Below are 23,351 nucleotides of genomic sequence, written 5' to 3' on the forward strand. Positions count from 1 at the left end.
AGGCATGTACTTTTGTGTATAATTTTCTTATTTGTTCTGGAACTTCTCTCTGTTTTTGATATATGAGTACATGTCAAGGGGTGGGGTTTGAAACTCCTCTCTGATTGTTCCTCCTTGGGTAGGAATTTTTGGTTGTTGGTTTGGGATTTTTGTCTCTTCAAGTCCTTGAGGTGGAGTAATATTAAAGCTCAAGTTGGGCTGGATTGTGTCTTGGGTGAGATTCACTGTTGCTTGGTTCAGATGTGAGTATTTCTCAGCACCAAAATCTCTACTTTGTGATATTGAAGTTTCTCAATCTCTTTCAGCTTCTTGTAGATGGAGTTGGGGGAAGCCAGGAATGGCCCTAATGTCAGCAACAGACATACAGCCTTAAGATAAATGTCCAGTGTCTACTTTGACATCTATAATACTAATTGCCACCTATATAGGAATCGTGGGGGCAGCACTTAACAAAAATACCAAGAATAAAAAAATACCAATTAGATCAGGTTTTCAACAGCAGGTGTCTACTGTATTGTCCACCATATTAATCACAACAACTTGAATGAGTCAAGGGTTACATAACCTATGTGGTTTCAATTATTCAGTGGCATTACAATTTCTTAAGTAAGAGAAAATAAGGTAAGAAGGCAAGAGAAAGTTTGAAATGTTTGAAAAAGTCATCTGAGGATAGGCAGGAGACAGGGAGCAAGTGTCAGCTATAAAGAGGAAGAATAATTTAACTGAAATTAATGAAAAAAGAAAGAAAGAGAGAAGGAGGAAATAAGAAAATTTTGCCATTATAGATAGGTGATACATGATCCTAGGACCTAGATATAGCCATCAAATATAAGACTGAAACAAACTGAACCCCACCTAAGTCTAATCTAGGCTATATAATAAATTCATGCAGGAGATAGATTCACATGTAAATAGTTATATAAGTAAAACTATATAAATATATGTATATACATATATTTATTCAAACCTATCCATGCCATGTGAGCATACATACCCACATATATACACTCATGTACACAAAAAATCAGCATAAAAAGGTTATGAATAATACAATATGATAAAATGTTTGAAAATTGAAAAAAAAATAAAATTTATAGAGAGTAATATATGATACTATGAAGAAAAAAGAAATAAGAAAAAAACGAAAATAGAAAAAAAAGACATCGTAATGAGAAATGATGGACCCATTTCTAATGTGGTGATTATATCTCTTGGCAGGGATGGATTGTCAGTTTTTACTTTGGGCTGTCTTTTTGCCCATTGTACTTGTGTTCCTCACCTAGCTGCCAGCAGGATATACTACCTCTCAGTTTCCAATCTCCCAGTATTGTGTTGATAACTGGAAGTGCTAATAAACTGTGTAATTCTGTAGTGGGGGTATTGTGGGGTTCTGGATTGGAGTTTCCAGTTTGGGGGGTTTGGACTTGAGTGGGTTTTGGAACTCTGTCTGTGGGTATATGGGATTTGGTCCACTTCCCCTATTGATGTAAATCTTCCTCTCTCTGCTGGGCTTCTGGATCTCTGGAGCTTCTTGACAATTCCACTTAGGGAATTGGGTCTAAGCCTTCTTAGCTTTATCTTCACCCACTATGATGAAACATGGGTGGATGTGAATTACAGGTATCCACTTTAGAGTGTAGATGCTCTCGTGTGGCTGCAATGAGGGTCACTGTAGCGCTAATGGGGTGCAGCTGTTATGGGATTTTTCTCCTCTAGGATCCAGAGGCTGAATGATGCTGGTAAAATTAGTTCTTTTCTTTTTTTTTTTTTTTTTTCTTATCTCAGTCTCTCTATTCCAGGCACCCTCTGGAAAGTTGTTTTTTTTTGTGTGTGGGCTGCAGGTAATTTATGAGTTCCTGACCCCCATCTCTTTTCATAGATGCACAAGCTAAAAGGGGACAGTTTTCAGTGCCTGGGAATGTTTTCCTCACCTGCCAGTGTGTTTGTTCTGTGCTCTCCTAGGGTTTTCTGTGCTGTGCTCCAGGGAGGACAATCTACAAAGTGATCCACAGGGCTGCCCAAAAGGGCTGCCTGCTGTGGGCTTGCTGCCTACACAGAACACTTTCACCCCAGGGAACTGCTTTGGATTTCTTTTCACTGAGACTCTAACCGTACCAACTCCATGTCAATTAAAATCAGAATTCCTTTCTAAACCCCAGGTTTCCCCAGGTTGATTTTTCTTTAACCACCAGCTACCTATTTTGTCTGCACTCCCATACCACTCAACCCGTGGCTGGACTTGGCACATTTCCAAAATATTGTTTCTTATGCTCAAGTTACCAAATTGCTATGATTTTTTTAATGGTTCGGCATTATGTTTCAGTGTTACTTACCTCACTGAGGAGCAGTCTACTTGCTTTATAAGTCTGGTGTTGAGGAGCTGCTGGGCTGGGCTTTCTTTCTCTACTCCTCCATCTTGTCCCCCTGCCCTTTATATTATTTAAATGGGATCATATATTCTTACTTCTAATAAACCAGTTACTGATGATGGTCTAGCATAACTAATCAAAAACATTCTGTACGTCAATAAGCAGTAATCCTTGTAATCTTGAAAAGCTTTTATTTCTGAACTAAGATTCATATTTTTTGTTATTATTTTTTTGAAGTCTTCTCATTCTTCTAGATCTTTTTAGGATCTTCAACTGAGATCTAAAGTCTCCTATTATCTGTCCAGGCTTCTTGGATGACTATAGTTAATTTTCTCTTTTCCACTTTGAATTGTTCTCACATTTTGAGTCACTGCTAAAAATGCAGCCCATGTAATTGTCTTGTCTTCATTTGGTGTATATTCTTTTTGTCTCCCAACTGGGTTGCAGATTCCTTAAGGGTACAATTATAAACATATCAATTATATAGATATAGAATAAATGCTTGCGAACAGGAATGGTGTAGAAAACGTGCACCTGTTTTATATTTTATGATAAATAGTCTTCCAATGTCTTTAATTAAGTCTTACTAACTAGATAAATTTAAGCTGGAAACCGGGAGACTAGGATAGCAAAGAACAAGCTTTGTTGTTTGTTTGTTGTCAAATGTTTATTTTTTAGTTTTAGATGGACACAATATTTTATTTTGTTTCTATGTGGTGCTGAGGATTGAACCCAGTGCCTCATGCCTGCTAAGCAAGCTCTCCACCACTGAGCCACAACCCCAGCCCAAGGTCAAGATTTTATTATGTTTATGATTAAGTGTCCAAGGATTTTTAAAAAGGCCTTACAGCATACTCACACTGGTCTAATCTATAGATTATCTGTATAAGAGCTGTTAACTGGTACCAAATCTGCTTCTTAAATTAATCACTAGCTTAAAATTATAGTCATCAAGAATAGATAATGTGGCTAGTAATAAAAATTAAACGAGGAAAAGTTATTTCACAGGTTTTAGAGGGAAAGGAGTAAGTAGAATAATATTAGACATAACATAGGTTGGAGAAAAGAGAGAAAACCTTTGCTGTATATTAGGGTCTCATCTAGAAGCACCAACAAACACAGAGAGTAGCCAGTTTGACTTGTGCTCACATTGGGTAAACTCTGTAAGTGGGTGAGAGAGACATTCTTTTATCCTTGGACTTAACTTAGTTTTACTTACAGTATATTGTGTATTCTCATGAGTCTTTTTATTACATTATAAATTCCTTAAATAAAGGACTCTTCATTTTTTTTTACATTTATTGAGTTTTTAATATGTGCCCAAAGCTATTTCAATTAAAGTTTATCTCCTATATCTACACACTTGGGGATCTCTATAATATTTCATACTTAAAATATTTTAGTGCTACAGGATCATCTTCTCAAATATCACTTATTTTACAATGAAGGAAGTACAGAAGTTATATGAAATCAGATGACATCTGCAGCGGCAATGAACTGGATCCTATGAGGATTAATTGATAACAACTTTTATACGTTATTTGCCCCTTTCTCATAAAAGCAGAGTGCAAAAATTGCTCATGTATTTGCCATTTCATGTTATTTGGATTTAGGATGATAAAAGATGATGATAAAAGAGAACACTCTATGAATATAATATGACGTACTTTTCTTTGTTTGTAGAAAGCATTTCTGCTTTTATTTCCATTTATGCCTTTGTTGGTGTACTGCTTATAAAACATAGCTATTCACCTGGATATAATACTCTTGGATATTCGTAGAGCTTCTGATTTTATGATAAGAACCTGTGCTTTCTGGAAACAAAGAATAAGTAAGCCCTTGCTTCAATTGAAGGTGAATAACAAACAACTTATATAAAGCAGTAGGTATTTAGATATCTCTTAGGAAGACATTTAAATAAAATTTGAAAATTGGTGAGAGTTGGTGTGTTAAGTCTTGCTAGTGAGCGTGATTCACCTGTATGTCCTGGGACATCTCAGGCAGAAGAAAGATAAAGTGTCACACATCACCAGGGGCAGCTTCACCTAAGAGCAGACCCCACCTTAAATGTGTTTATGATTATCTGGAGTTCTAAAGGTATTTTTATGGGCAAAGAAGAAGTTTGGAATTGAATATTTACCCATCTTCCAATCTCTTAACATCAAGCATAACATAAAATATCCCTACTTTATTTTAATCTTGTGACTATCAATGAAATTGCACTGCTTAAATTAAAGCAAGAATCAGCATCCATATTACAAACTGAAAAACAGAGATAAAGTTTTTTATAAGACTCAGTTTTTACTTTATCATTATCAGCTAAGGATAAAGTAGCTTTTCAAGGTCAAGAAGCCAATATGTGGTAACAATGGAATTTAAGTACCTACTACGAATATGATAGCATATCCTTTCAACCATTCTAAAATGCCATTCCAGATAGAACATATTCCTAGAATAGACAGAGCTCAAAATACTACAGATGAAGAATGACATTACTTTAAAGCCAGGAGTAAAATACTTATTTTGAAATTATGGGCTAGGATAATTAAAGTACTTTAAGTTTATACTCTGACTTATTCTATGAGTATTTCTGTTTCTCTTATGTTTAATTCTTATTAATTCTAATTAATTCTTGAGTGTATGTTTGTGTACAGGTGTGGGTAAGAAATTCTTGTCATTTTTGCAAATTAACTAATCAATACTTTTTTACCAAATATAATTAGATGTTTCCATTTCTCTCTACTCTTCCTCTTTTAAAAGAATCATTGTAGTTATCCTTAAATTTTTTATTATATTTTATTTTTTCTTTTTAAATTAGATGTGATTCAAACATATTCCTCATGTATGGTAAAATTTACTTTGTTGAAAACTTAGTACTTCTTTAATGTTCCTAAAGTGTTTTAAAGCCCAAATCTTTATTAGTTGGATTTTGAATTGTAAAGAAAAAAGGAGATACCAGAATAATAAAGAAACAATTTATAGGAAGAAGTCAATTTAGAAGTCTAGGTAAGAGTTTTTCATTTTTCTAGTGATGAAATTAAGGGATGAATTTTTCAAGTAAAAGTGTTTTAACCATGTTTTCAAAAAGGTTGCTAATAAATAATGAGGGTTACTGCTATTCAAGAACATGTCATATAATGATGCTATCAAACTGTGATGTTCATTTTATCTTTTTGGGGAGGGAGGGATACTGGGGATTGAACTCAAGGGCCCTGGACCACTGAGTCACCACTAAGCCACTCAGGATCCTCCTGTCTCAGCCCCTCAGGCTTCTGGGATTACAGTCATGCACCACCACACCCAGCTGATTTTATCTTGATAAAAAACAAACAGGGTCCGGCTGGGGTTGTGGCTCAGCAGTATAGTGCTCCCATAGCACCTGCAAGTGCTGGGTTCAATCCTGAGCATCACACAAAAATAAATAAATAAAATAAAGGTATTGTGTCCAACTACAACTAAAAAAAATATTTTAAAAAAATAGGTAATTTTCTTGGAGAAGAAAAAAACGATAATCAGAGATATATTATGAATAGATGAATTTTGATAATATATAACTAGGTGATAGATTTCATATACACATCAAGATCATATATCATGGCCAGGTGAGGGAGCACATACCTGTAATAACAGTGGCTCAGGAGACTGAGGCAGGAGGATCCCATGTTCAAAGCCAGCTTCAGCAATAGCAAGATGCTAAGCAACTCAGTGAGACCTTGTCTCTAAATAATTATACAAAAAGGGTTGGGATGTGCCTCTGAGTTCAATCCCCAGTACCCACTCCCACCCCAAGAAAAAAATCATATATCATAGTTTGGATGTTAAATGTTCACCAAAGGCCCATATGTTAAAAGCTTGGATTCTGTCATGCACCATAGCCTCTCATAGCTATTGAGAGGCTAAGGCAACAAGATCCCAAATTCAAGGCCAATCTTGGCAAAATGGAGAGACACTGTCTCAAAAAATAATAATAATAATAATAAAGGGATTGGAATGTATCTTAGTGATAAAGTGTCCTTGGAGTCAATCCTCAGTTCCAAAGAAGGAACAAAAAATAAAAAAGAAAGAAGAAAGAGGATGACAGTTACTTCTCTTACTTTGTTTCACGGGTCTTCATGTAGCCACCTTGCTTTGCCACATACTTCTACCGCGATGTGCAAAGCTTGCCAGAGATCCCAAAGCATAGGGCCACCTCATCTTTGACTAGAACTTCCAGAATTATAAACGAAAATAAACCTTTTATCTTTATAAATTAATTACCCCAGGGCTTTCTTTATAGTGAATGAAAAGCTGACTAATACAAGATACATTCAGATTATTTAAGATTCCTGTGTTATTCACTTTCTCTATGTGAATCTAAATCTTGTCGATTTAAATATTGTATCTTCTAATAAAAATTTTTAAATAAAAAATCATCACAAATTAACCTTAATAGATGTATAAAGCATAATCTGTGTTCCTTTTTAACATAAAAATAGTCTCTTATTAGGTTTCTCAGCTTCCACTGTTGTTTTTCTTTCCCATTTTCTTTAAATCAGGCCTGTTGTGACTTGGTTCAGAAAGGGCCAGCAAGAGTAAAAGTATTCCTGTGAAAGTGTATTACTATGTTGTACCTGATCAGTCCTTGAGCTCTGAGGGCAAGTGCTACAACTGCTGTCACATTGCCCTATGGCCTTTGTTTTATATTTCCTTTCTATTTTAACTAAAATGTGAAATAATAACTCCACAGTAAGTTTAGAAGACAGAAGAAAATATTCATTCTTTAACCTAAACAATCTTCCATTTCTCATCCATTCTTTTCCATCTATCTCCAAATATAAGGTACATAGTACTTAAGCCTATATTCTGGCATCTGATAATTTAAAAAAGCGACTGATAAGGGAAGTTCTAGCCATTGTTAATAATAATAATAATAACAATAATAATAATAATAATAATAACAATAATTAGTTTCCCCTACTTAGGCATTGGCCTTCTATCAGTATGTCCAAGAATCATAAAAACCTATTTTCATTCTATAAAGGCAGAATGTTATTATTCTTTGTTTCCCTCCTTGCCTCATCACCAGTATGAAAATTCGATTTTCTTTGCATGCTTTTAAAAGAATCTTGTCTAATCTTTAGGACTGAGACCTATACTATAGGACATGAATGAGATAATATTTAACTGGGTAAAAATGTACTTGAACATAAACACAATTAGCTTTCAAAACCTGCAACATTTAATACAGATTCTTCTTCCATGTTTTCCAAAAAAATAAATAAATAATGTTGACCCTTCTAAATAGGAGATCACAGTGGAAATATCAATAAGTTCTCTTTTATTCATTTGAACAGTTTTGTTATTTTACTTACATCAATAGAATCATACAGAAAATCTCCAGTTCCAAAAAGTTAATGGAATTAAACATTTAATGACAACAACAACAAAACAACAAAAAAGTATACTTAGGCAATAGGGTTATATAGAATAATATTTATCACATTTAAGGAAAAAAATGTCATCTGTGTTTATTTCTTGCATAAGAACATTTTCTCTTCTCACAAATAAGTCTATCAATAGGCTACAAGCAAGGAATAATGTCCGAGCTTTTCTTTTGGATCCATAATTGCTGGTTTTCAACCATCTCACTAATATGTATGAAACATTATTATTTGATTTCTCAATTTGCCTCCTTTGTATCCATACATTTATTAGTCACTCTCTCAACAATTATTTCTTGACTGTGCCAGACCTTGTTCTAGGCAGGCGGTGCACAATGGTGAAAAGAGGTTACTTCTTTTGGGTGGGGAAGAACAGACAACAAAGAATAAACTCTAATACATTCAGTACACTAAAAATGTTTAAAAGCAAAAAGAAAAAAAGCTAATAAATATAGATGTTAATAAGAGATGAATGTGACGTAAAAATAAGTAGAACAGAGTAAAGGGGGTCAGGAATGCGTAGAAGAATGATTTGCTACATTAAATATGATTACTTGCAGAAAAAGCAATCAGAACACAGCCTCCAAAGGGAGTGTCTGTCTATCAAGAAATAGCAAGCATATCCAACATATCCAAGAGGAGGATAGTAAGAGTCCAGGTGGGACAAATCCCTGAGGCCTGACCACATACACCATTGTAAGGACTTTCTTATATTCTCAGAGAATTGTTACCCCTGTAGAATATTCAAATTTAGCAAAAGACAAGACCAGAAAACTTAAAATTAATCTCAGACAAACAATGAATATTTTGGTACAAATATGTCCTATGCAATATTTTTGATATTCTTATATTTTAAAAATTATCTGAATAATTATAATAAGTATGTACAATGAACTATTTAGGATGTGCCAATTTATAAAATATTGCATGTTATTTACCTGAAATACAAACTTAACCGTATGGCCTGTATTTTCTCTCACAGCTTGAAACCATAAAATTATTTTAAAGTAGAGGAGATGCATGACCTGACATTATTTAAAAGGATCACTCTGGCTGCTGCATAGGAAATAAATACAGAGGTGTGGATTCAAGAGAAGAAACAACAAAATCTACTGGGTGACTTCCAAAGAGATCGGCATGAAATAAAAAGGTGCCCGAAGAGAGAAAATGATGAGGAAAGATAGAAAACCAAAAGAAAAAAGACATTTACTTACTTATTGATATATACTGAGAGAGAGATGGTTGATATCCATGTTTGTTTAATTTAAATTGGTAATATGGCCATTTTTTTTCCTGAAAACAATAAAAAATACAATAAAAAGAAAAAGAATGCCTTTATTGTGTACCTGATGTAAAAGTAGAAATGCAAATGAGAACACTGGACTATAAATCAAAACACCTGAGACTTTGTCACTACATGCTGTTAGATGAATCACAACCACTCAGAGCTCTAGTTTTTCCTTTGGTACATGTGGATAAAAATGTCCATGTCCTTGCCTCACCAGGTTATTGTGAAGAACAAATAAATATAGTACTTATGATTGTCTCTGATGTGTCATGTAAGTACTAGCTGTTACAGACGTATTGAGGTTGCAGGCAAATTATATGGATGTGTTAGTTAGCTTTTCATCACTGTTACCAAAATACCTGACAAGAACAACTTAAAGAAGAAAAAGTTTATTTGGCTCACAGTTTCAGAGATTCCATCCATGGTCAGCCAATTCCACTGCTGTGGACACAAAGTGAGGCAGAACATCATGACAGAAGGCATGGTGGAGGAAAGTTGCTAAGCTCAGGGCAGCAGAGAAACAGAGAGAGGGAGCAAGGTGCTAGGGACTAAATGTATAATTCCCATGAGCACAACCCCAGTGACCCATGTCTCCAGCCAGACTCCACCTGCCTACAGTTTCCAGTCAGTAATCCATTTGAAATGATTAATCCACCAATCGGAGTCACCCACTGATAAGGCTCAACTCTCATAATCTCTACACATGTCTGCATTGTCTCACATATGAGTTTTTTCGAGATACCTCATATCCAAACCACAGCAATGGACAAAATTGTGCAAGTGGAGAAACAAAAAGATTCTGTAAGCTAAAAATATATATATATATATATATATATATATATATATATATATATATATATATCTTTCCTACTTCAAGGAACAACCACTAGAATATTTTTTCTTTCAGATAAGAAATGAAAGATACCAAGAATCCATAATGGTCTTTGGAAAATCATGTACATGTCTCCATTTTATCCTTTTCTTTTCATTGCATTGTTTTTCTTTCAAAAGAAGCAAACAAATTGCACCTATCAGTACACATTCATTTCAGCACGATGACATTGTTTACTGAGAGAAGAAAAGTAAACTTCATGAACACTCAGTTTCTCTATAGAGCAGAAAATTATTTAGAAATCACAGTGGAATACAGTCAAGATGATTAATGAGAATAGAATCTAATATTCTACTATGGCCCCAATAAGAATAGATCTGTCACTGGTAGAATCAGTATATAAAATGAAGTAAGGAGCTGAGAAAAAAAATGTGGCCAGTATCCATCTGTAGGTACATTTAATAATTACTAACAATTCATTTAATAATTATTTTTTTTAAATTCACTATGCACAATGGTCTGTAGGATATTCATAAAGAAAAAATAGAACCGCTGCTCCCAAAAGATATATAGACTAACAATCGGAATATTAGGTAAAAAGAAACAGTACTATAGGAGAAATGTAGATAAGGCACTACAGTATTTGCAGCTACAAGGATGGGCACAACAAAGTGTGGACACGGCAGCAACTGTCATATGATTTTCTAACAAGTGAGATAAAGGTATGCATGATTTGCTGTGATTACAATGTAGGAAAATAAAACAAATGGAGAAAGCAAAGGTATGTTAACATTGTGCTCCCAAAATTATGGAAAATATTATGTGTCAGATGAAGGCAGATGGTTTTATTATGTTGGCAAAAGTGAGTTATTTATTGAAGATGCTTGAACTAACTGCAACACCAGAACAGAGATTAAGAAAAATCAATCTGACAGCGAGGATAGGAAGAATTGGAAACATGGAGACAAAGTAGAAATAATTACAATGTCCAGTGGAAAAATGGAAGTGGAATTAAGAGGATTTGTTCATGAAGTGTGTATCAGTTAGCACTGGAATTCAATTACAAGCAATCTATTATAAGAGTGCCTCACATGATTGATCCATCTCTCATTTAAGATTATTAATGGGACTCAATAACTAACCTAAGGCCTTCATAGAGTGTTCAGATACAGAGGATCCTTTCTTTTCTTTTTCATCTTTCTTTTTTTAAAATTTCTTTCTTTAGGGTCTGGTTGGGATTGAACCCAGGGCTTTGGCACAATTAAAGTCTAATTAATCAAATAATTAATTAATCTTTTAAATAGTTACTTTTTTAGTGGCTTATCTTTGAGGGTTGACATTCTCGCCCTATTATTCAATTCAGAGATTTTGTAATTGTGAAATAGTTTTGACTATCATTTTTGCTTTTCTCTTACGACCTTGTTTGAAGATTCTTGGAAAAAGGATGAATTTTTACTTTCACCTGATTGCACATATTACAGTTATAGTCAAAGTACAATGGCAATACACCACTCACTCATTCATCCATTCATTCAACAAATGTTTATGAATGCTTATCACGTGCTAGGCATTGTTATTAGCAGTAAAGATGTAATTGTAAGTAATGCATACAAGTATTTGACATTAGGAAGCTTACATTTTACTGGGAGTATAGTAGGAATGTGTCATATAAAGAATAGATATCCATATATACATATATACATATGTATATATATATATATATATATTTATTTATACAAAACATGTACATAATGAAAGTAGTGAACAGAGCAGAGACTGTGGGAGAGTGGGACAAAGAATGACAGGGGACATAGAAGAAATGAGCCACATACATAGTTTTAAAAAAACTCTGCATACAGAGGAAAGAACAAATGCCAAAAAGAATAAGAAGGAAAGGAAAACAATTACTAGAGTAAGATCCTGTACTTTCTTATAGCAAATGGAAAGGTCTTTGTTCAAAAGCATTGTTTTGTTTTGTTTTGCTTTGTTTTAATGAACCATGTGTGAATGGAAGGAAGAATCAAAGGTCATATGGATTATAGAATCTGATGTCAAACTGGTTTAAAGAAACTATTGGTTTGTGGTAATGGATATTGCTCCAATATAACCTTAATTTTAATAAATCAATTTTATTTTGAAACTGACTCACTCAAAATATTTCTGGAGTTGTTCAATTTTCTTTTCTTTTGTGCTGATGTTGACTACAGTTAACCTAAAGCCACAGGTATCTGAGCCAATATGTGTGAATCTAAAGTATGTGAATCTGTTATATCTTGGATGTATATTATCTCAAAATTCCTTCCCTCTATGCAAAGTTTGACTCTGTGATTTTTCCAGAACTATTTTCTTCTGGTCTGGACTATATGGGTTAACTCTCAAACTCATGGTAAGTCTCCATGGTTACAAGAGCCCTCTTTTTGCCCAGAAGAGCTGGAATTGTTTTCACCTGAAATTGAATAGCACCCAGGCTGCATCTGTAGAATGATAAACTCAACAGTGAGTGACACATTTCTATTTCAATATAAACAGAATGCATTTAAATCACATTAAGGGAGAGATGAAGAGCATTAGTACAGGCACTTACTATTCCAGTCCACACTGACATGGTGTTCAAGAGCATGAACTCAAGAGGTCAATTGTGCAATTTTGAATTTGTTGAACGCTACACTTGGAATAAAAATCTCTTCATAGAAGAAGAGTACAGAAGTGAACTAAAATCAACCAATAACTGATAGGATATAAAACTTGTTTTTCTGTTTAAAGTTTCTATCCTTAAAATATTTTTATGAATTATCCTAGTTAAGAAACTCTACATATATCCAATGAATAATTTTTCTTCTCAATATTCTTTTGATCAAAAAAATGCTTTAATTTAGATTTTTTTCTTATTATCTGCAAAGAACACACTAAAATAATATTAGTGATTTCAGAGTACCTATAATTTTTTAAAATCCTTAATATTTGGTATAGAGCTGTTTGATGTTTAACCTGAGGGTGAGCCTTTGTAATAATTTGTAGGGTGACCTTTTAGAGCAAGCTAGTGTTTGGTGCAAGTCCTGACCAACAGGAATGTCCATGTGTAATAAAAGGACTTCAACATGGATGAATCACAGAAGCACAAGAATCTGTGCCAAGGACTATATTAAAATTAAAGAACAATAGGGGTTGCCTTCCATTTTATAGTGTTAAAAAATCATCTGGTCATGAATGTATGACAGCAGCTAGGCCGACAGTCTAGCAGTTCCTTATAACGTGAATACTTTCATTCATGTCAGGTGTTATGTGAAATAAATTACATACCATGACCAAACAACTTATCTTAGGTATGCAAAGCTTATTCAACATTTAAAAATCAATTACTATAATCCATCAGATTAACAGAAAAATCACATGATATTAATAGATGTGAAAAACACATTTGACAAGATCCAACACCCATTAATGATTTTTAAAAACTCAATAAATTAGGAATAGAGGCAATTTCCTCAACTTCATAAGTATATCTGAAAGATCTATAGTTAATATACATAAAGGTGAGAAATCAGAAGATTTTCCATTAGTGTTAGAAAAAGGCAAGGATGCCACCTTGGATCACTCTTCTTCCCATTGTACTGGAATTCCTAATTAATGCCATAAGACAAGAAATTAAAATTTATGAAAATTAAGAAGGAAGAAATAAATTGCACTTCTCTGCAGATGACATGATTATTTATGTAAAAATCAAAAGAATCAAAAACAAAAGAACTTCCTGGAACAGATGTCAAGAAAACAAGATTAATATACTAAAGTCCTACATACTAGCAATGAAGAAGTAGAATTTGAAATTTAAAATACAGTGCCATTTACAGTAAGATTTCCAAAAAATGAAATACTTAGGTATAAAAGGTATAAAACTAGCAATATGTACAAAATATGTACAAAATCTAGCAATGTGAGAAAAACTATAAAACTCTGATGAAAGAATTCAAAGAAGAGCTAAACACAAAGAGAGACATTCCAACATCATGCATAAGAAGACACAACATTGTCAAGATTGTACTTTTTCCTAATTTTTGACTTATATGTTCAACAATCCCAATGAAAACTCCAGAAAGTTACTTTGTGGTCATTGATAAACTGTGTTTAATGTATGTATGGAAAGACAAAAGACCCAGAATAACCAACACAATATTGAAGGAAAAGAAAGCTAGAAGACTAATACCACCTACCTTCAAGGTGTACTTTAAAACTGCAGTAATCAAGACAGTATGGTATTGATAGAAAAACAGATAAAAATTGTTAGGTGCATGGAAATAGACATAAATGTTTAGTCAACTGATCTATGGCAATGCAATTTGGAAAAGATTGTTTCTTTTTTCAATGTGTGATACTAGAATAACTAAATCTTCACATGCAAAAAATAAATAAATAACTCAGAACTTGAACTCTTGACAAAAATTAAGTCTAAATGGATTGTCAACTTAAATATAAAATTCAAAATTATAGAACTCCTAGATAATAAATAGTACAAGTGCTAGACAACTTTTTGAGTTTTTAGATACAAGAAAAACTATAATCATGAAAGAAAGAATTGATGAGCCAGACTTCATGAAAATTTAAAGTATTTGCAGTACAAAAATAATTGTCAAGAGAGTGAAAAGACAAGCAGCAGGCAACAATAAAATATTTGTGAACTATATCGCTTATAAAGATCTGTTCTGGGCTGGGGTTGTGGCTCAGCAGCAGAGCACTTGCCTCGCACATGTGAAGCACTGGGTTCGAACCTCAACACTACATAAAAATAAGCAAACAAAATAAAGATATTGTGTCCATCTATAACTAAAAAAAAAAATAAAAATATTTTTTAAAAAAATCTGTTCTGGAAAATATATAATGAACTTTTAAAATTCACAATGAGAAAATGAACAACTCAAATAAAAAACCCAAAGAGTTCAATAGACACTTCACCAAAAGACATATACAGTTAAAGTCTAAGCATATAAAAAGATGCACAACATCTTATGTCAACAGGAAAATGCAAATTAAAACATCAATGAAATAACACTACACACTTATTAGAGTGGTCAAGGTCCATAACAGTGGCAACACCAAATGCTAATACAGATGTGAAGCACCAAGAACTCTCATTTATTGTTGATGGGAATTCAAAACATTAAAACTACTCTAGAAAACAGTTTGGAGCTTCTTAGTAAACTGAACATACTCTTACTATTTGATCCAGTAGCTGCATCCCTTGGTATTTATCAAAAGAGGTGAAAACTTATTCTACACACAAGCCAACATATAAATGCTTGTAATTGTTTTATTTGAAATTTCCAAAATTTGGAAGTAATCGCCCTTTAGTAGATGAATGGTGAGATGATTAATTTTCAGTGTCAACTAGATTAAGAATTAACTACAGAAAGGGGGAAGGGTTATTTCTGAGTGTTTCTGTGGGGGTATTTCTTTTTTTTTTTATTGGTCTCTCAAAATATTACATAGTTCTTAATACATCATATTACACGGTTTGGTTCAAGTGGGTTATGAACTCCCAATTTTACCCCATATACAGATTGCTGAATCACATCAGTTACCCTTCCATTGATTGACATATTGCCTTTCTAGTGTCTGATGTATTCTGCTGTCTGTCCTATTCTCTACTATTCCCCCTCCCCTCCCCTCCCCTCCTCTCCCCTTTTCTCTCTCTACCCCTTCTACTGTAAATCATTTCTTCCATTTGTATTATCTTGTCTTACCCCTCCTTTCCTCTTATATGTCATTTTGTATAACCCTGGGGATCGCCTTCCATTTCCATGCGATTCCCCTTCTCACTCCCTTTCCCTCCCACCTCTCATCCCTGTTAAATGTAAATCTTCTTCTCAAGCTCTCCGTCCCTACCCTGTCCTTGTTGACTCCCCTTATATCAAAGGAGTCATTTGGTATTTGTTTTTTAAAGATTGACTAGCTTCACTTAGCATAATCTGCTCTAATGCCATCCATTTCCCTCCAAATTCTATGATTTTGTCATTTTTTAATGCAGAGTAATACTCCATAGTGTATAAATGCCACATTTTTTTTATCCATTCATCTATTGAAGGGCATCTAGGCTGATTCCACAGTCTTGCTATCGTGAATTGAGCTGCTATGAACATCGATGTAGCAGTGTCCTTGTAGCATGCTCTTATTAGGTCTTTAGGGAATAGACCCAGAAGGGGAATAGCTGGGTCAAATGGTGGTTCCATTCCCAGCTTTCCAAGAAATCTCCATACTGCTTTCCAAATTGGCTGCACCAGTTTGCAGTCCCACCAGCAATGAACAAGAGTGCCCTTTTCCCCGCAACCTCTCCAGCATTTATTGTTGTTTGACTTCCTAATGGCTGCCAATCTTACTGGAGTGAGATGGTATCTTAGGGTGGTTTTGATTTGCATTTCTCTGACTGCTAGCGATGGTGAGCATTTTTTCATGTATTTATTGATAGATTGTATGTCCTCCTCTGAGAAGTGTCTGTTCAGGTCCTTGGCCCATTTATTGATTGGGTTATTTGTTATCTTATTGTCTAATTTTTTGAGTTCTTTGTATATTCTGGTTATTAGGGCTCTATCTGAAGTGTGTGGAGTAAAGATTTGTTCCCAGGATGTAGGCTCCCTGTTTATCTCTCTTATTGTATCTTTTGCTGAGAAAAAACTTTTTAGTTTGAGTAAGTCCCATTTGTTGATTCTAGTTGTTAACTCTTGCGCTATGGGTGTCCTATTGAGGAATTTGGAGCCCGATTCTGTGGGGGTATTTCTACCAGAGACTGGACTGTGTGGCTAAGATCCACCATTAATGTGGGCAGCATTATTCACTCAGCTGAGGGCCTGAATAAAACAGAAAGAGGTTTTTTTTTTCTCTCTTCTGAGATGGGATACATTCTTCTCCTATCCTTGGACATCAGAACTACAGGCTCTCTAGGCTTTGGACTCTACAACTTACAAGAGCATATTCTCAGTCCATCAGCTCAGTACTGAGAGTTACACCCTGGTTCTGAGATTTCAGACTTGATCTGAGCTATGCTACCAGCTTGCCAGGATCTTCAACTTACAGACAGCTTGTTGTGAGACTTCTCAGACTCCATAATCATGTGAACAAATAATTACTTCCCTAATCAGTACTTTTGACATATTTGTATCTGTTTTTGTATCTCCATCTGAATATCCTATTGATCTTAGCTCTTTGGAGAATCCTAATTTGAATGACTAAAACAGCTATAGTTTATCTAAACGAAAGACTATTCTTCAGCATTAAATAAAATGAGCTATAAAATTATTTAAAAACCTGGAGGAAACAGATACATATTACTAAGTGAAAGAAACCAATCTAAAAATGCTACATAATGAATTATTTCAATTATACAGCATTCTGATGAAACTACAGACAAAATATTAAGATCAGTAGGAGTAAGGGTGGAGAGAGGGATGAATAGGCGGAGTACATGTTTTATTAGTGAAGTGAAACTATTCTGCATGATCCATGATAAATTTGTCCAAACCCATAGAAAGAATAACATTAAGGATAAACCCTATTGTAAGCTATGGATATTGGGTGATAATTGATCTATCAATTGAATTCATCAATTGTAAAAAAATGTACCACTTTAGGGGTGGGGATGTTGATAACTGATGAGGTTGTGAATATGTAGGAGTAGGAGGTGTTATGCTTAAATATGAGGTGTTCTCCCAATGCTCATGTGTGAGACAATGCAAGAAAGCTTAGAGATGAAATGATTGGGTTATGAGTCTTAACCTAATCAATGTGTTAATCCACTTATAGGGACTGTTTGGGTATAACTGTAGTCAGGTAGGATGTAGCTAGAGGATGCGTTTGGGATTTAGATTTTGTGTGTGGTAAGGGAAGTCTCTCTGCTTCCTGGCATGAGGTCCTGGGTTTCCTCTGCCATGGTGTTCTGCCTCACCTCTGCAATTGTTTTTACTAGATCTTTTGAATAAACTTTTCCTCCTCTGAAATTGTTCTTACTACATCTTTTGGTCACAGCAGTGAAAAAGCTGACTAAAACAGGAGGTAAATATGAAATATCTCTCTCTGCCTTATGCTCAACTTTCCTGTGAAATTAAAATTGCTGTAAAAAAATCCATTTTAAAAAATGTAAACATTTCTCACATGAGGAAAACTGACAACCCTGAATACTACGATTTAGAATGTCTAAAATAATTTTTGCCAATCATCATGAATATCTTTGTAATGTATATGGTTATATATTTTGGCCTAGAGATTTTAATTCAAAGAATTCTTAAATTATGAGCTAAGCAAGTATTCATCTGGAGGATTTTTCATATTAGTATAATATTTGTAACATAAAATTTGAAAATAGCCTGAATGTCTCCAAATAATTAGTTAAGTAAACCAAGCTAAATCTATTTAATACAATATGTGGCTATTAGAATGATATAGCAGAATATTTAATAAAATCTCATTGTTTTAAAGAAATGGATTTTTGTGTAGAAAAAAATACTTATGACATACATGCCAAAATGTTAGTAATGACTTATAAAATAGTGCCATTATTGAAATTTATTTTTCTTCTTTCGTGTTTTCTTGATTTTTCAAAATAAATACATTCTTCCACATATTTTTATATTTTTGAAAATCTTGTTTCCATTTCCACTGGATTATAATATCAGTAGGAGAAGAGGCTGTGTCCTCTATTTATTGCTAAAGTCACAGGACATGATGTGGAATAATCTATCTACTCAATAATTATTTGTGGGAAAATGACTGACAAAATTAAAGATTATATGAATCATGGTTAAACAGAGCAAGACTGCATATCTCATGTTTAGCTGACTCTGCACAGTCTACAAATTAATTCTTCTTAAGAAGTTTCATCTTATAAGTGCCTGGTAATTAATTATCTCCAGTGTATTACTATCTTTACTAAACATTAATTTCTTCAAGAGTAAGCAGATTAAATAAACTTCATAGGATTGTATTGGAATTAAAGATAATCTAGATAAGAAACCCAGTATGTATCTGACCTAAATAAATTATCACCATTGGTATCACTATTGTCCACATCTGCACTCAGTCTATTCTTTCAGTCCACACACTTCTCATATAAACATATCCTGTTTCAGTCAAATGACATCACTCTCTTTTTACTAAATTTACCTGTGAAATTTTCCATAAATTAAATTATTCATTCATCACATACATATGCTATTTATTTACTTTTTAAAATATGCCTTTCATTTGGTTTCTTTGATTCATTAACAATCTTGAAGAAATCATGGGTTCGACATTTTTCTTAAAAGAATTACCTAATTATTAAACAAGTGAATACATTGTTAATTATTAAACAAGGGAATACACACATACATTCTTATTTGTTCCAACCCAAAGACAATGATCTACACTACAGTGGCAACTGGTACTGTGGACACCTTTTGTAGATTCAAATCATTTTTGTGAGTTCAAATGTGGCTCAGAGCTGTCTTAACTTTTCTGTTTCTGTTTTATTCATGGTAATTGGTAGTAAAAATAGGGTAAAGGGAGAAAATAAGAGTAGTTTAAAAACATTTCTGTCTTTGTTCAATAGAAAAGTTTACAAACAATGACTAATCCAGTGGAAAGGAGTATTCATAGAATACCAATATTGTAGCCTTAATTTCTATTTTAGATTATACCAGTTCAGATTTCCTTAAAGAAATAGGTCAGAATGGCAGCTATTATGAAGACAAACAACAATTAGTGTTGAGGAGGATGTGGTGGAAAAGGCACACTCATACATTGCTGGTGGGACTGCAAATTGGTGCAGCCAATATACAAAGCAGTATGGAGATTTCTTGGGAAATTGGGAATGAAACCAGCATTTGACCCAACTATCCCTTTCCTCAGTCTATACCCAAAGGACTTAAAAACAGCATACTACAGGGACATAGCCACATCAATGTTTATAACTGCACAAATCACAATAACTAAACTATGTAACAACCTAGATGCCCTTCAATAGATGAATGAATAAAAAAATGTGGCATATATACATAATGGAATATTACTTAGCAATAAAAGAAAATAAAATGGAGTTAGAGAAGATAACGTTAAGTAAAGTTAGCCAATCCCAAAAAACAAATGCCAAATGTTTGAATGTTTCCTTTGATATAAGGAGGCTGATTCATAGTGGGATAGGGAGAGGGAGTATGGGAGGAATAGATGAACTCTAGATAGGGCATAGGGGTTGGAGGGGAAGGGAGAGGGCATGAGGTTATTTGTGATGGTGGAAAGTGATGATCATTATTATCCAAAGTACAGATATAAAGACACAAATTGGTGTGAATATACTTTGTATACAACCAGAGATATTAAAATTGTGCTCTATATGTGTAATAAGAATTGCAATGCATTCAGTTGTCATATATAAATAAAAAATAAAATAAATACAAAAAGAAATGGGTGAAAACAATAAAATGTACAATAAAATGATTATATCATAAGAAACCAATTTGAATAGGCTCACAGGGATTAACATGAAGCAATTTAAGTAACAATAAAAATAACTTAAATGAATTGAAACTTCAATACATTTACATCCAGGACTTTATAATGAAACAAAATCCATTCACCATATTTAGTGGGTGCTAAGAAATTAAGTCATTATTTTGAAAACTGATAAACAGAATCAAACATTCAGCCTTTTCTACACTAACTCCACTTCCAGATCACCAAGTACTTAATGAAAGAGATATCTGCCTATTGAAGTAATTTAACTAGTCAAAGCAACTAGAATCCAGGCTTCTTGACCAGAGGTCATGACAAGATGTGTTGGTAATTAATGGAAACAGAAAAATTCATTAAATGTGCCCTGGGACATGTCATTTAACACTTGAAGACAGAGCTTTCCCACTGATGAGTTAGAAATCATAAATTCCACACACTGATTTAAATCTTGTGAAAATTAAATGAGATGATATACAGGGTAACATGTACAGTAAAATTTTCGAAACAAGTCTTACATATTACTAAGATATTGTATTCCTTAATTTGAGCCTTCCAAGCTCTGCAGATCTATCTTGTAGCACTTATATTCAAATCTTCTAGTTGTTTATACATTTTTTAAACTTTTTCTATCTCCATCTCCAAGATTATAAAATCTCTAAGGCATGAAAAATATTTTTGCTTGTTTCATATGCCCTATTTTGCATATATGTAATTTTGAAAATATCCTCCATGCAAGTAGAGTTCTGGATATCTGACAGAAGATATATTATTATTCACTTCCAAAGGATCTAGGATGTAAACTTTGTACTTTTTATAACACACACTTCTATGCAGCCACCACTCTGACCTGGCTGGCACCTGAGGAAAAAAAAACTTGTTTATCACAATTTATTAGTACCTCAGTGGCATCAAACAGATATTTATTGAATCAATAAATACAAAATACACCAAGCTCAGACGAAGATTGGTGAGGCTCGTTTGTAAGTAAAGTATGTGTGTTTTATTGCAAACATTTTACAACCTTTTTTACCCACTGAAAGATTTTGCTTACTTCACAGCTCTCAGATATTTCTGATAAGGACAAGGATAGATACCAGATTGAGAAAGTATTAATATAATCAGGGCATGATTACCTTAACAATAAAAGTCATAACTGTCCCTTTTAACCTTATTTTAAAATGTCACTGTTGCCTACTTCCAAAACCTACCAGTAATCATTATAATAGAACCTGATTTACAATGGAAGGAAATTCTAAGTACTGGAAAAATGACAAAGGAGTTAAGTGCAAGTACATCCAAGTTGAGTTTTTGGCACAGCTTCATTATATGATGATGAAAAGTGGTTTTAACCCCACATAAGTTAGAAAAGATGCAATCACTATAGCAATTTTGAATAACATTTTTTGAGATACAAACTCTAATCTCTCATATCTAATAAACTAAATTAAAATTATTAACCCTAAGAGATTTTTTTTGCTAATTCTTGAAATACAAAGTCAAATTCTCTCTATCTTTATATCTCAGAACCCCACTCTGAAAAATATTTCCAGAATAGCAGTGGGAGATAGTCTTTAAAAGAATCATCTCCCAAGGACATCTGATTCAAATCTAAAAGTTAAATCTATTCAAATTCAACTAGTACGGAATTTATATTAATTTATACAAGCCATTTTAATACTTTTGAAGAAAAATATTCCTTAGTTTACTTACAAAGTTAAACAATGTGAAGAAAAGTTTCAACTAGCCATATTAAAATTTGAAAATAATACTACATATATCATAATAAATTTTTAAATATATTTTTCTAGAATACTTCTATTGGAAACAGTTTCAGTAGAAAACATTAACCTTAACAACAAAGACAATGTTCTCATTTGTAAAGTGAGTATGATAACATAAAGAATTTTCATTATGCCTTTTGGTCAATTACAAGTGTTTTTGAGAATGTACAGAAATCAGGATCTTCAAGTATTGCTGATCCTAATGTAAAATAATAGTGCATCTGCTTTAAACAGCTTTGCAATTCTTCAAAAAATTCTCCTGATATCCCCATATTACTCAGAAATTACACTCCTTTTGGCATATACCCAAGTTAATTGAAAGTGTATGTGCACACCAAAATTTGTATGTTAATGTTCATAGCAACATTTTCTCAAAAGTCAAAAAGGGAAACAATCCAAGTGTTCATCAACTGATAAGCACGGTAATATATATATACATATATATGTATATATGTATATATATATTATGCCTATACATATATATATAGGCATAATATGCACATATAGAAAATAAAAAGGTTTTGATTCATGCTACAACATGGTTAATCTTGAAAATGTTATGCTGAGTAAAAACAATTAGACAAAAAGGCCACATAGGATTCCCTTTAGGTGAAATATCCAGAAGAGGCAAATACATTGTGTGTCAAAAAGCAGATGTGTGGTTGCCAGGAGCTGTGGGTAGGGAGAATTTTGGGGTGACTGCTAATGGTGTGGTGTTTCTTAGGGGTTATGAAATGTTATGGAATTAGATAGTGGCAATGGATAGACAACTTTGTGATTATACTTAAAAGCCCTGAATTTGTACATTTTAGAAATGTGAAATACTTATGTGAATTACATCTCAATGAAAAAAAGATTCAGTGGGAAGTATAGGTGACTTCTTACTCTTGACATTTATCTTACATGATGAATCAGAATATTCATTTCACCAGGTTGTGCTGGCTAGTACAAAATTTACTTTAATTCATGACACATTTTTAGCTAAAAGAGACTTACTTATTACCTAGTTCTAATGTTATTAGTATGGATTTTGTTTTTTGATCTACAGAAAAAAAATATATAAATATTCTGTTAGAAAATACCTTTCTCTGAATTGAACCCTTTCTTCAATTTTCTATACCAATTTCCAACTTTAGATTATCTCAAAAAATCTTCAGAAATTTCATATTCTTTAATTTTCACATTTTTTAA

Source organism: Urocitellus parryii, chromosome 10, assembly GCF_045843805.1.
Source record: "Urocitellus parryii isolate mUroPar1 chromosome 10, mUroPar1.hap1, whole genome shotgun sequence".
Lineage (NCBI taxonomy): Eukaryota > Metazoa > Chordata > Mammalia > Rodentia > Sciuridae > Urocitellus > Urocitellus parryii.